This window comes from Gossypium arboreum, chromosome 8 (genome assembly GCF_025698485.1).
Source record: "Gossypium arboreum isolate Shixiya-1 chromosome 8, ASM2569848v2, whole genome shotgun sequence".
NCBI classification, from domain to species: domain Eukaryota; kingdom Viridiplantae; phylum Streptophyta; class Magnoliopsida; order Malvales; family Malvaceae; genus Gossypium; species Gossypium arboreum.
Window position 1 is genome coordinate 119,753,756 of NC_069077.1, and position 14,380 is coordinate 119,768,135.

The 14,380-nt window shown below is 32.0% G+C and overlaps 1 non-coding gene across 1 annotated transcript; it reads right to left on the minus strand.

The window, feature by feature from the left end:
- Positions 1-300: 300 nt before the first annotated feature.
- On the minus strand, positions 301-407 carry LOC128279603 (small nucleolar RNA R71). Its single transcript, XR_008269804.1, has one exon. It is a non-coding gene; the product is annotated as a small nucleolar RNA R71 (small nucleolar RNA).
- Between the last annotated feature and the right edge of the window lie 13,973 nt (positions 408-14,380).

A 14,380-nucleotide genomic window follows, 5' to 3' on the forward strand; every position in this document is an offset into this window, starting at 1 on the left:
GAAATTGAGGCATAACAATTCGAGTTGAATCCAGTCATGTTTCAAATGTTGCAAAATATGGGTCAATTTAGTGGGATTCCTACTGGATCCAGGTCTTCATCTTCAACTATTCATAGAAGTGAGTGACTCATTTAAACTGGTCGGGGTGACGAGAATGCCTTGAGACTGAGATTATTTCCATACTTCTTAAGAGATAAAGCAGGAGCGTGGTTGAACTCCCTACGATCCGATTCCATAACTACATGGCAAGAGTTGGTTGAACGTTTCTTAATGAAATATTTCCCTCCATCTTTAACCACCAAAATCTGAAATGAAATCACTTTATTTCAGCAACATGATAAAGAATCTTTATATAAGGCATGTGAGCAATTCAAAGAGTTATTACAAAAGTGCCATCATCACGGCATTCCTTGTTGCATTCAAATGGAGACTTTATATACTTGTCTCAATATTCATACTAGAATGATGGTTGATGCTTCGACAAATGGAGCCCTTCTTTCTAAGCCTTATAATGATGCTTACGAGATTATTGAAAGAATTGCCAGCAATAACTATCCGTGGCCAAACAACCAAGCAGACTCAAGAATATGAGTAGCAGGAATACATGAAGTTGATGCGCTTAATTCTTTGGCAGCCCAGGTATCATTTATGTCTTCTATGCTTAAGAACACAACTGTTAATGGTTTCAATTGTAATCTAACAGGTCAGCAACTGAACCAGTTTGAGTATATTTCTTGTGAATACTATGGAGATGGCCATTTCTTTGAAAATTGCCCATTCAATCAAGAGTCAAAATATTACATGGGAAATCAAAATTTGAATAGTCCACAGTCAAATTCTTAAAACTCTTAATGGAAAAATCATCCAATTTCTCTATGAAGTAATCAATGGGTGAACCATAGTGACTCTTCTATGTCACATTGACCAAATTATCGGCCAGAATATTCTCAACAAGTGCAACAATTCACACCAACTGAATCTTCAAGTAATCATGAGAATTTGCTGAAGGCGTACATAGCAAAGAATGATGAACTAATCCAAAGCCAAGCAGCAACATTGAAGAATTTAGGAAACCAAGTGGGACAGCTAGCCAATGAGCTCAAAAGCAGACCTCAAGGTATTTGGCCAAGTGATACAGAAAATCTAAGAAGCACGGGCAAAGAGCATTGCAAAACTGTCACTTTACAAAGTGGGAAGGCATAGGAACCCAAAGCTGTCGAGATTGAAGATAAGCCTATGTAGCTGAAGGTAAAGAGAAAATTCAACTGAGTGTTGAAACTCTTATTCACAAAAGTCAGATATAGTGATCCTTGATGAGGTAAACTCCAAACCAGTTAGTTTTGATTACCTAACACCCTTATCAGATACAGAAAAATTTCCACAGAAGAGTTTTCTGGTTAAAGATAAGATTCCACCATTACCATATCCTTAACGATTCTAGAAGCAGCAAAATGATACTCAGTTGAAAGAAATCTTTGATGACAAGGTGACTTTTAATGACTTCGATGCTACTAAATCCCCAGATATAGCTGAAAAATGATCTATTATTTCCAAGATTGAATCCCTGGCTTGTACAGAATCAGAGCTCAATTCTTTCGATGATTTGTTAGAACATATTCTACTAGAGGATTCACCAAGTGATGATAAAGACAAGGAATGTTTGGCTTGGTTAGAAGCTAATTCAAAGGAATTCACTCAAGAAGTTCCACTAAAATCATTAAAGTTGTCATATCAGGAGTATACGAAACCAAAGTCGTTGATTGAAGAGCCAACTAAATTGGAATTGAAGATTTGTCTCCTCATTTGAAATATGACTATTTGGGTCTGTCTTCGACTTTACCTGTCATTATTTCAGTTGAGTTAACCAAAGGTCAAAAAGAAGAGGCACTTCTAATTTTGGAAAGGCACAAAAAGGGTACTGGATGGGTTATTTCACATATTTAAGTCACGGGCTGGAGGATTTGTAGGAATTACATGGAGTTAAAAAACGCCACCAAGAAAGATCATTACAGGTTTTCTTTCCCTAATAAGATGTTGGACAGATTTGATAGAAAAGAATATGATTACTTCCTAGATGGTTATGATTGGTATGAAAAATGACCATTTGACACCACCATGGTCAATGATGATCCTGAATAAAATGGAGGGAGTTCTCTTCACTTTCTCTATCATTATTTCATATTTTTAGTTTTTTTTCTCATTTGAATACAATGGTAGACTTAGATAAAATTTTCTTTAGTTTATTACATTAATTAAAACTCTGTCTAGGAGATTAGGACTTAAGCAGGACCATCTATGACCCCTCCAGTCTTTCCTGGGAGTTTAATTTAAAGTAATTTTTTGAAAAATATTCTTCTTAGTAGGCCAAAGAATTTAAGTATTTGTTTTGTTAAATAAAAGGTCAACTTTTAAGCCAAGCACTAATTTCTTTGAGTTTTTTTTTTTAGTTGACTTTCAGTACAGGAGCTTAGGATCCAAAAATGAACTGCCATTGAGCTTAAGACACTGCTAGGAAGGGAAATATTCAACCATTTTCTACACAAACCTATATCCCTTACCTTGCTCCACATCTACTCCTAAATAGCCCAATAGTACATCTCACTTAACCCCTTAATGTCACAGACCTTAACTCCTTGAATCACCACCCCAAACACATTTATTCGAAGTCACCAACTACCTCGCCTAAACTATCCTTAAAATCGCCACCCTCTTTAACTCTAAACCTTACCATCAGCTACTCAACCACTTGCCTGAAACTGAAACCACCCTTAAAATATTTTTTTCCAATATCGAGCATCCCTTCATTTAGCACCTTTTCACAAAGTGAACAGTTTGATATAATGGCTATGCTGCAACACTTGTAATTGCAGCAACAAAGAGATACTCAAAAATTCAGGATGACTCAACCAAAGGTATATTTAAAAAATATATATTTCATAAACCATTTGTTTTTGTGCTTGAATTTCTAAACTTAATACTCAAACCATGGACTCCAATGTCGAGAAAGGAACGAGGTGATCAGATTCTAAGGGTTCTACAAATAAAAAGGGGGGATCTTGTCTCTACTTTATTTTATTTTATCTCTTAGGATATTTCTATTTCTTGCATAATAAATCAAGAGGTTGAAACCATTAATAAAATTGAACAATTTATAAAATAGGAAGTGTGGCAATAGATATGTACATGTCTAGGATTGGATCTGTCTAGGAACAGTTTGGTATTTAAGCAGTCAAACTTGACTCACCTCCTTTTTCTGGGATCCTACCTGGCGTATAGTGTCTATTCACTTCTATATTTTCATTTTCTCTATTGTTTTTCACAATGGGGACATTGTTCATCTTAAGTAGGGGGGACCAAAAAATTGATTTTATTTCCTCTTAGAATAAATTTTTCTTTTAATTATGATTAAGTTATATTTTGTTCAAAATTTTGAAATTTTGTTAAGTATACTAGACTTTAGTATGAATGAAGTTCTATTATTCTAGTAATTGTTGTTAGCTGAAGTATGACACAAATGTACTCTTAATAAAGTTTTTAAATCATACCATAAAATTTTTAGTTCCTTAAGAAAGATAGACATGCATGAAAGTTTAAGTTTCTAGAATTGACTTAGTAGTTTCTTGAGGCGAAATCCTAGGAAGTATGGAATGTTCAAAATGATTTAGTGTAACACCCCTAACCCGTATCCGTCGCCGGACTAGGGCCACGAGGCATTAATGAACATAAACACAGTTCTGAACATTCTCATATTATTGAAAGTCATATTCTTATATAACACAGTTCTGAACATTCTCATATTATTGAAAGTCATATTCTTATATACATATAGAGCATATAAGTAATTAAATATAGAACATATTGCATATACAAATCACAGGTTAATTATTTTAATGATAAGTAAATGCCAGAATAAAATTAAACATTTTATTCCTTAATTCTATATATGAGCAGGTTTAACCAATTAAGTCATTTTACAAGGCATTAGGTCTCTTAGCATATATGGCATTTTCAATCCCACAAATAATCAGAAATAATTTATTAAACATTTAAGTTACACTAACTCCATCTTTCCAACTTAAGTTAGAGAGTTTACCAAATACACATCCACAATCAAATATAAATACTTGTTACTTATTAACTAACCATTTTGCTATCAATACATACTTAACACCTACTCAATATTTATCTTCATCAATTGTGTCTATTTTGAAAATCATATAAGCATAATATATGCATATATATTTCCAAAACAAACCGAAACATAATGACAAGTATCATTCGATTATACACATATACCAACCCTAGTATAAGCGCAATATACATATACATATATAAGTTCAATTAACAAAGCATAATTGATTAGATTAGCACATATCTTTTACCATAACGAACAAATCATGAATTATACATATCATTATTCCGAACCATAAGGGAACACCAAATATACCTCTTGCATATATCTTGATTGTTACCTAACTAGTATATGATATACTTAGCTCATTTAACAACCATTATATATATCATGTAACCAAGACACATAAACAACTTCATGAACATCATATACCTTGGATGTACTCCCAATATAAGCTTATTCCAAGACCAAATATTAACACAACCCTTAACATTATAACTACCACAATTTACAGAAAAATATATGTATGTGTCGAACTAACAATCAATTATATTCATTATCTTTTATTATCATTTAATCGAACATACTTGTCAACCAAATGAGATTTTTACTATCATTACAAGTCACAACCTAAACATTTTAACCAAGAGTAATATAACAAATATAATTTATACCTACAAGTATATCATGGCCGAATCATTCATGTTACATCCAATTCACATATCAACTTCAAAGCACAATAACACACATCATAAATATCATTCATCCATACCAACTACTATTATAACCAAAATGAACACAAACCATAATCAAACATAACCAATTTCAAGCAAGGTAGTTAAGCCATTTTCGCATGGCTTATATCATACATAACCAAAATCCAACATTTCAAAACTATGTCTCAGCCTATACATGCCATAATTCAAGTTCAACTTATTAAATACCGAAACAGTAGATAGTGTGATAAACTTTGCTGGCGAACCCCGAGCTCGTAACTTGATCCAAAATCTATAAAACAAAAACAAACACACACACAGAGTGAGCTTTTATAGCTTAGTAAGTCATAAGCAAATAAACATCCCAATAATATAATCAACTCAATCAAATTAAAACAAATTATATCTTCATTACCACATTTAGTCTCAAAGTTACAAATTTTATAAATAATACATTTTCATATACAAATGCTACCTTGGTCAAATGCTCATATAGTCAATTTAACATAATATTATACAACTTCTAAAGCCAAATAGTCATTATAAAACCTAATCCACATACACGCAAATACATAAGCTCATGTATTAAAATATAACTTCATATACATATTCTAGTTATGTGGCCGAATATACCAAATCATGTATGCACATAGTTAAGAGTCATCTCAATAATACCAAATTATTTATTCACAAGGCCGAATACACATACCATATTCACATATATTCTTCATTTGCATCACACGTAATTTGTAACAAATATCAAGTTGCTTACTTACCTTAGTTCAAATAGGTAATAAGCTAATTCATATCTGGTCATTTAACTCGTTTCACATATTCGTTCACAACATACCATTGCCCAATGAACCATTCAGAATTGGATAGGACGCTCATAAAATCACACATATATCATACAATGCCAACGTCCCAGACGTGGTTTTACATCTAACCACATATCGATGCCACTGTCCCGGACAGGGTCTTACTCGCACACATAAATCGGAGTCACATATCGAAGCCATGGTCTTACTCTACACATATATCGGAATCCTATGTCATGACATATGTATCCTAGCTATTCCTAAGGTTCATATAGGTCTTTTGGACGTCGTAACTCGGTCGAAACAAATTTAGAAATATAGTAGCCAAGCTTGTGGACATTCGGCTATTGTAAATATAAATTCATATATTTCATTTCAACATATATAAGTTGCATTTAATTAAAATTAAGTACGTCTATTTATTTATAAACTTACCTCGGACGTTGTAAAACAGAACAGGGCGACTAGTCGACAACTTTAGTTTTCCCCCGATCCAAATTCGATTTCTTTGGTTCTTGATCTAAAATATTCAAATTAAACCCATTCAAACATATTTTCATTCAATTTAGTCCAAAAACACATAAATGGACAAATTACCATTTTACCCCTGACATTTCACACTTTTTACAATTTAGTCCCTATTACACAAAACACAAAATATGCAAAATCTCAACATACCCATGTCAGGCCGAATGTTCCTAGTGTTCATAAAAGTCCAAATATTTCATTTATTTCACATTTTAGTCCCTCAAATTATTATTTTTTCAATTTAGTCCTAATTACTCAAAATAATCAAAAACTCCAATACAAAACATGTAAACCCAAAACATATCTTTCATATTTCATAATCAAACAAAAAAATCACAAGCTTTCAACAATGGCATAACTCAAAATATTCATCAAAATCAAAAATTCAAGCATGGGTCTTGAAGATAACATAGCAACAATCTCAAAAACGTAAAAATTATCAAAAATCGAGCTAAACATATACCTTAATCAAGCTTGAACAAGGCCGAACCCTAGCTTATTTTATTTATTTTATTTTTGTTAAGTTTCGATCAAGAAGAAAGATTATGAACATGGTTTTATTCTTTTATGTTTTATGATATAATATAACTTAACTTTTAATTTACATTTTTAACCTTAAATAAAACATTATACTATCACTTATATTATGTCCATTGCCGTCCACCTATAAAATCAATAGCATAATTGCAACATAAGCACTTCCTTTTATAAAGACACACTCATTTTGGCCCTTTTATAATTAGCCATCAAATTTTCATTTTATGCGATTAAGTCCACTAATTTAATCGGACACCTAAACGAAAAAATTAAATCACGAAAATTTCACACACACAAATTCACACATAATAAACACAGAAAATAATTTTAAAATATTTTTCTGACTTTTATTTGTGGTCCCAAAACCACCGTTCCGACTAGGGTCTAAATCGGGCTGTTACATTTAGGAAACTTTTCTTTGGACCATTTAATCCTTTCAAGCCAACCTTGATGAAATTTTATCCCTTGAAACCAAAATTTGAGACTATATAGCCTAATTTTATTTGAACACTCACAATATTTAGCCATCACTTTTTCTTAATTATCTTTAAATTGTCCCAAACACTAGACTCAGTACTATTCAAAATGTTCTTTGAAAATAAGTTTGGGGGAGTTGAAAAGAAGTATCAAATGCTAAAAAATATTGTAGTACATATAGTAAAATGCTCATGAAAAAAAAAAGAGAAAGCATATGTACTTCAAAGAAAATAGATGTACAAAGTGCATGTGAAAGCAAAGTAAGTTGGTGAATTGAAAGAAATTATTCTGAAGGTCCGGTTGCAGCTGAGTCTAGGGTTTTTAGCCTAAATTTATCTATCTTTTACCTACCCCTCGCCTAGCCATGATACAACCTTTTTAAAGATATGCTACCTACATTAGTGGAGAGAAATTGCTATGTTCAACATATGAAGGCATAAGTTAAACTTAATGATTGCAACTTAATCTTGAATAAGGGAATAAAATCAAATTCGTAAGAATTTAACATGTCTTTATTGAGAAAGCATTTAGTCTATTTTTTCTATCACAAGAATAATTGAGATTAATTTGAATGATATGTATATATAAGTAGCATAAATATCAAATTTCTTGTTTTTGAGCGTAAGTATATTAAAATCATAATTTTGGGAATCTTGAAGGAACTTTTCAAAGGGGTTTCCGAGAAATTCTTTCAAATTTGTGCATTACTCGAGACGAGCAATGAATTAAGTTTAGGGGTGTGGAAATACAAAAATATACACACTTTTTCATGCCCTTTTTAACTCAAATTCATGCAATTTCGGTAAAATTCTTATCGAAAAAAATAATAATTATAAAATAATTAAACTAAACTAAAATTATGAACATGTTGAATTTTAATTAATTTTTTTTATCAAATTTTGATTATTTTTGAAAGATTTGCACAAAGGGCGAAAAACGGCTCAGTAGACACTACTAGAAGCACAAAACCGAGAAGCAATTTTGAAGTATCAAGGCAAAATAATTTCTCAACCTGAGACGATCCAAATTATGTGTATTAATTCATAATATAATTAATTTTAATTTTAAACCAATTTAATTTGGGTTAAATACATTATTATTAATTAATTATGAAAAGGGGCCCAATTGAGCTAAACCGAGAAAACTGATCCAACCGACCACTGGGTAGCCCAAAATCGTCCCACATGCTGACCCAATCAGCTTGTTTGGATGATTATTTGACTTGCAAAATGGCCCCTCAAGACTCATTCAATTTGCATTCAAACCCCTCTACTATTCATGCCTTTCAAGATTTGCCCCTACCTAAAAATAGCATGTTTGAAATCTTTAAACATGCCACAAGTGTGGCTAGCCATGGGAGGAGTATTTGGCTTCTGATTTTGGCTATTTTTAACAGCCTTGTCAACCTATAAACACCCCCTTGGCTGCTTAGTTCAAACACAACTAAAACCCATTCATTTATTCAGTTCTCTCTCACTTTTCTCTCTTCATTCCCTTCTATTATTCTTCATTTTCTTCCCTATTCCTTTGCGGATTTCACCTCTTGAAAAAGGAATAAAGTCTACAAGGCTACCATTACAAAGCTCCTGAATTGAACACAGAGCTAAGTTACTATCGACTCAGAAAAGGAACTTTTTTTTTCATCAGTTTCAAAGGGGGAAAAAAGGAAGAAGGCCAAAACCCAAAAGAACATGAAAAAACAACACCACAAATACGCAAAGAAAACCCCACTTTAAACATACAATGGAAAAATTTAAAGAAAAAGGAATTGTCTTTTCCTTGAAAGCACTTCCTTGGGAACTCAAAGAAATAAAAGAAATAATACAACAGCAAACTAGGCAAGTCTCGGAGAAACAACAGATTTAATTATTATTGCCTATCCTTTTAATTTTGCTGTTGTTATGGTGAACATGTTTATGAATATTTGTGATGTTGATATGTTTAATTTAATTAATATGGCTTAAATTTAATTCGTGTTAGGTTGATTGCATTTCGTCTACTTGAATTATTAAAATTGTGTTTGTGTTGTTATAGGTCTCGGTAAGATGTTTGATTAAGTAATACCATGACTAAGTTATTCTTGCATTACAATTGTAAGGCAACTAATGAATTAATTATTTAAATGGATTGAAATTGTAATTAATTGACACAAAACTTAATTAGTGCATGTTTAATCATCAAGGTAGCAGAGGATTAAATTAGCAACAGTATCTAACAATACATTAGTCTTGTATAACTTGCAAGATTATTGTGATTAAACTATTTCAAGGAAGAAATACATTGTTATCTCACGTAATCTTTTATATGCTTTTGAGATTGAATTAATTGTTTAAATTGGCATGGAGATATGTACAAGAGATTATTTTAATTTCATAAGTATGTATGTGCATTAACACATTTTCTTATTAAAATTTGTTTAATCGGTTGAATTGACATAGAGATATAGTCAGGAGATAAATGGATTTTTGTAGGTAAGTATGTTCATACGTTAGCAAATTACTAAGTTGCTGTGAATTTATTCATAACAACATAAACATGAGTTTAATAATTCTAAGTTAAGAAATGTAATTAATCTAGCACAATTATGTCATCTTGATTAAAATCATCTTTTGAAATCTTGCATTGGAACTTTTATTTTATTTTTATTTATTTTATTTAGTTAAAATCTTAGTTTTTAATGACCTCCTCAAATTAAAATATGTTTCTTCACCAAAATGTTTTTAATTGATTCATAAATAATTATTTTCACAGTCCTTGTAGGTACGATAACTCGACATTTACTTGTCACTTTATTACTTGTTACGATTGTGTACACTTGCACATTTTCGTTGTTCCAAATGTATAAATGCATTATGACTTGTCCGGATAGACTTAAGGCCTCTAATGCACGAAATTGTAAGCGGGGAAGTGTCCAAACTTTGGTTTAGCAAATTGCGAGTATGTTTGCTGCAAAAATTGCAAAGCTCATCGAGACGACGTTCGAACGTTGTTAGGATGCTCTTATCGCGTCGTCGGGATGATGGCCACTCTCCAATGCACATTGCTACATGCTACTTCACGTCATCTCGACGTTGTGCATGTGCCCCCCCCCCAAAGACCAATTTTCACAACTTTGCAATTTAGTCCCTAGATTTTTGTGGTGTAATTAGAGTACCAAATGTTTGCAAAATGCTTTGAAAATTCACATATCGGAGTCCTAGATATTTAATTTAATAGATATACTATTCATTTTTTAATTTTATTGTTTTTAATATTTTTTCAATATTTTGATTTAGTCCCTAGAATTCTTGTTTTTAAAATTAACTAAGAAATGCTAATCGGATTAAACTGATTCTTTACATAATGTTTCTAAAAATATTTTAGAATTAAAATGCACATTTAGATTGATGTTACACGTATGCTAGCGTAATTTGGACATGAAATGACGTTTTTGCCATTATGTTTTGTTTGAGTAAATTTTGTTAGAAGAAATGTAACAGATCGTTTTCAGTGGTGTCAAAGACAGTGGTTTCAGGACCACAATTCTGACATGTGAGTCCATAAATATTATTTATTTAATATTTATGAAGTCATTATAGTGTCATATTGAAATTTGGTCCGATATTTTTTATGTTTGGTTAGTTAATTAAAGAAAAAAGACTAAATCGTAAAAATAACAAAAGTCAATTTGTATTAGTTTATAAGTTCTAATTGAGTATAAAAGTACAATGGGATGGTTTATATGGCAATTTAGCCATAATAATGTTAATGGACGGTTAAAGACTATAGTTTAATGAAATTAAAAGATTTACTTAAGGTTAATTTAGTAATTAAGTAAATGCTAAACATAAAGAAAAGAAGCCAAAAGTATCATCATCTTCATCTCACCATTTTTTGACTAAAAACCATTGAAGAGAGAGCTTGGAGAATTCAAATCATTCTCTCCCTTGCATGTAGTGTTTTCTTAGTCATTTTTTTTATGAATTTTATGTTTTTGAGATCGTTGTAGCTTAATCTAGCTAACCTAGGGACTATTTTGAAACACTATCAAAGTTTCAAAAATTTACCATTTATGTTCTTAAAGCTTTTTAGATGTTAATGGTTGATTTTGAAGCTTGATGATGAAATAGGACTAGTTTGTAAATTGATTTTGAATGGCTTTGAGTTTAATTACTAAAACGATAAAATGTTGAAATTGGCTTGAAATTATTATAAATCTCATTACTTATGAGATTTAGAGGGCTATAATCGAATTCAACACTATGGTTTAAGGCTTAATTGTGAAAAAGAAGCTTGTTTCGATTTTAGTGGCTAAATTTAATAAAAATGCAAAATTTTAGGGAAATTGTGAAAAATGTTAATAAGAAGTCATATGCATCAAATTGAATGTTGTGATGTAATTGAGGCTGGTAAATTGAAATAAAATTATTATATAGATCAAGAATCGATAGATAATCGTGGAAAAGAGAAAATTACAGACTAGTCCTAGAAACTCATGTCTTTGTTCTTTGGCCCTAGTAAGTTCATACGGTATTGTCTTGTGTATTTTGGTAATTTATTTATTGAATTATTTATTTTGTGGATATTGAATGTAAACTTAATGTTACAACTGATAGGGTGAGAGAATAGATTAAAATGGAAAATATTATACGATTATATGTATCAAGCCCGGATGAACATAGGATAGGATAAATTGGAATGCCAATAAGTTATTTTGTGCATTGTACGAGATTGATATGTGATAAGATGATGATATATGATATGATATTATACACTAAATATATATTAGAATCCAACATTTGTTGCGAATTACCAAGTTATATTTACAGTGATTCTGGCATGTTTTTAGATGAGGATGTAAAGCTTATGAGCTTGGCACTTGGTGCCCAGATGTGTTCTTGGTTGGATTAGCTGGTTAAACATTCTAGTGTGTCTTGGGTGGATAATTGTGTATCTGTATTTGTTCATATTAGCTCATCGGGTTGAATCATGAATGTAAATGACATAATAACTTGTATTGATGCTTGGTAATAATGTCTTGATAAATGACTTAAAAATATGTACTCATGCTTATGGACATTATATGGTGACTTTGTATTAAATGATCTTGTATAACTTGAATGGTTATATGACATGTATATTATGAACTCACTTATGAACATGGTTGTGACGATAGGATTAAGTGTTAGTTAATTGTTTTGTTAATTTATAAATAAGGTATGTTATATAATTTTTCTACCTATGAACTTACTAAGCTATGTTGAAGCTTACTCTATTTCATTTTCCTGTTTTCATGTAGTTGTTGTATTGCAGAACTGGGTGATCAGATCAACTTGAAGATCTGTGCAGCCCTAAAACGACCCTAGTCGGAATGTGGTTTCGGGACCACTAAACCGAGGCATAAAAATAATTTAAAATTTATTTTGGTGCCTATAATATGTGTTAACTCATGTGTGACATTTTTGATGTTTTGATTTAGAGTTATAAATGTGAATTTCACTAGAAAGGATCTAGTAGTAAACTTTGAAAGCATGGTGGGAAATGTGTGATGACTAGTTGATCATGCATGCAAAATGAGGGGTTTGCATGTCAAATTTCCCATATATCATAGTGGTGGCGGCCATGACAAAGAATGATGGGCAAAACATGTCATAAACATGTTTTGTTGGTGCATTATGGGAGGAAACAATAAACTAAGGTAGGAATAAAGAAATGGAAAAAAAATTATGTGTGTGGTATTCTCCCCTTTGTCAGTATGATGAAGAAAAGGAAAGAAAAAATTTGTTCATCTTTTCCATTCTTTTTTTGGCCGAAAATTCTAAGGAGGAAGAAGGAATTTTGCTCCATATTTGGTTTAGAAGAGGATTAAGGGGAGGTTTGGCCATACTTGTATCAAGATTAAGGTATGTTTGAGGTTGTGCCATGAGATTCATGCATGTTTTAGTTGCTAGCTTGATGTTCATGTTAGCCCATGGTTCAATCTTTGCTTTGTCATGGAAATGGTATCCGGCCAAGGTTGATGTTGTGTTAAAGCCATTGCATGCTAAATGTGAAGCTTGTTAATGATGCATGTGATGGTAGATTGACTACTCTTGAATTTTCTTTTAGCATTCTTGAGTAAGACATTGAGTTCTTTGTTTAACCATGACCGAAAATTTAAAGGGTATGGTTGTGATGTATTCGGCCAAGGTGCATTCATAAGCATGATTTATGCTTATTACATGATAGGTAAAAATTTGTGTTTTGGACATATGCTTATATATGGTTAAGAACAACTTGAGATTCGGCCCTTGCACCTATATGTATATATGTTTGCACATGATGTATTGGTATGACATATATACTATCTCAAAGTATGTATTTTCTTGTGATGATGTTTGGTTATGAAGTAAATGATAGATGTGTATTGAGCTACAATATGTAATGCATTAGCTAGTAAAATGTGTGCCATTCATGTGTGGTATTAAACATGTAATTGGCCTCAACATCAACATGCATAATCGGCCCATGAATGAGTACCTAGGATGTTGTGTTGTTCGGCCATGAGTAAGCATGTTGAAGGCTTTGTCTTGACTTAGAAAATTCGGCTAAGGAGAGTACTAACTAATGTGTTGAGTTTGATTCATGAATTCCGTACATATGTGACTTTAATGTCTAGTGAATATATGTGGGCTAAGTGCCTTGAGTTCCTCTTTTCGATACTCAAATGATTGAATCAATTTATTTGTTAAATTAAGCTCAAGAGCAAAGGGGACCAAATCGATAAAGGGAAGGAAAAAGTGGTCGAATAGCCATCGGAATCGTTCGACAACATCCGAGGTAAGTTTCGAGCATCGAAACTTAGATTTTGATTCGATTAGATGATGTTATAAGCAAATCACAATCGTGCCCTTTGTATGTGGCCATTGAGCGAAAATGACATTTCTTGTTAAGTGATTTGTGCATAAATTTTTGTTATGAAATTGAAACAAAGATGTGTATGAATTTTGGGTAATATCGGGCTAAGCCGAAGGTAATTGTGCGAGTTGTGATATCGGGCTAAGCCCAAGGCAAGTGTGCGAGTTGTGATATCCGGGCTAAGCCAAGGCAATTGTGCGAGTTGTGATATCCGGGTTAAGTCCGAAGGCATTTGTGCGGGCTACCATAACCGGGCATGTCCGAAGGCGTTTGAGCAGTAGCTATATCCGGTTAAA